Source organism: Vombatus ursinus, unplaced genomic scaffold (genome assembly GCF_900497805.2).
Source record: "Vombatus ursinus unplaced genomic scaffold, bare-nosed wombat genome assembly UNPS02014798.1, whole genome shotgun sequence".
NCBI classification, from domain to species: Eukaryota; Metazoa; Chordata; class Mammalia; order Diprotodontia; family Vombatidae; genus Vombatus; species Vombatus ursinus.
In genome coordinates, this window is record NW_020954576.1 from 14,268,922 (window position 1) to 14,270,879 (window position 1,958).

At 32.5% G+C, this 1,958-nt stretch overlaps 1 pseudogene; it reads left to right on the forward strand.

The window, feature by feature from the left end:
* Positions 1–448: 448 nt before the first annotated feature.
* Positions 449–1,029, forward strand: LOC114050063 (annotated as a pseudogene).
* The last annotated feature ends 929 nt before the right edge of the window (positions 1,030–1,958 follow it).

Genomic DNA, 1,958 nt, shown 5'->3' on the forward strand with positions numbered 1-1,958 from the left:
AACCTAGCTGAAATAAAATGGACCAGTCTGTTTCTGAATGTTAGATGATTTTCTATTCTACTTGAATTCTAGACATTATAGATTAAACTCATCTATTCATCCTCGTTGTAACAATACCTCCTTAAAATACAGTGAACATGTGGGGGTTGATGTTATAAAGAAGGCAGAGAATGGATTTAATAACAGTAAATGACTAGGCTATTCATTACCGAAGACAGAAACATGCCTCCTTTTAGATTCTGCATGAGAGATGAACTATATGAAGGATGTTCTCTGAACTTCGTAATTATTTTATTATACTTTAAAACATAAAGAGATTTCATAAATACTTTAAAAAAAGAGTTCCAATGTAGTTTTATTTCCTGAGATTTTATTTCTTCATTCTATATGAACTTTGAAAATCAACTGGGTCCTTTTTTTTTTTTTTTTTGGCCCATTCACTACCAGAATGAAGATTATTCTGAGCAACCAGACCATCGACATCCCAGAAAATGTTGACATCTCTCTTAAGGGTCGGACAGTTATTGTGAAGGGGCCCACAGGAATCCTCCACAGGGATTTCAACCATATCAGTGTTGAGCTCAGTCTCCTTGGAAAGAAGAAAAAAAGGCTCCAGGTAGACAGGTGTTGTGGAAATCAAAAAGAACTTGCAACCATATGCACAATCTGTAGTCATGTACAAAAATATGATCAAAGGTGTTACCCTAGGTTTTCGTTACAAGATGTTCACTTCCCCATCAATGTTATTATTCAAGAGAATGGCTCACTTGTCGAAATCAGAAATTTTTTGGGTGAAAAATATATCTGAAGAGTGCACATGAGACCAGGTGTTGCTTGTGCTGTTTCTCAAGCCCAAAAAGATGAGTTAATTCTTGAAGAAAATGATATTGAACTTGTATCAAACTCAGCTGCCCTGATTCAACAGGCCACCACAGTCAAAAACAAGGATATCAGAAAATTTTGGGGTGGCATCTATGTTTCTGAGAAAGGCACAGTGCAACAAGCTGATGAATAAGTTGGAAAAGATGCCAAAGCCCATGTCCTGAGGAGTCAACAGTTATTCAGATGTCAAAATAAAAATAATTTTTGTCCAAATCAAAAAAGAAAATCAATTGGGTACAAATTATCTATCCTAAAATTGTACCAGAGAAGGAATCACAAATATTTTCATCTCACTCTATCTTAACTCTATGTTAAAGATAACTTTTTTTTTAATGGTCTCTGCAATTGGGCTTTGTTTCATTACAAAATGTGTGACTTATAAAAGAAAATAAACTTAGCAAAACTTACAGTTTTGATGATTAAGAAAGTAGCAATTAAGTGATTATAAACACTTAATTTATTAAAATTTATTATTATTATTAAAACATAATAATAACAGCTTGGAGCATGCCCGCATCACCAAGCAGGGCCAGAGTAGTCAGTGTTAGATTAAAAGAAAAGTAAATCAACCACCAAATGGAGAAATTTCCTGGTATATCCATCAATCATAATTTTATAAGGACAAAATAATATGACAGAAAGTCCTCTGGATCTTTTAAGAAACAAATAACAGGGATTATTTCTTTAAGATGCATTTGTGATTTTTAAAAGGCATTAAGATATAAAGGTACTTTACATTTGAAGATTTATTAAATTTTCTATCCAGCATCATTTTCAAACTAATTTCAAGTTCTTTAATCTCAAAAGCACTGATGTTTTCCAACCATATCTAACTCAAGTATGGAGTCATTCATTACAAGATAACTTGATTTTTTTAAGTTACACAAATATTAGAGATAATTTCACTATGATGAATATATGATAATAAGAATATTTTTGAAGATTATGAAATGCATCATTAGAAAGTAGCTTATTAAGCTCTTCCTGGACCTAGTATAATTTTGAGACTGTAGAGACATGATCTGTCCTGGCACTCTTGAATTCTGAAATTTAAAATTAAGGGTATGGACAGGGTG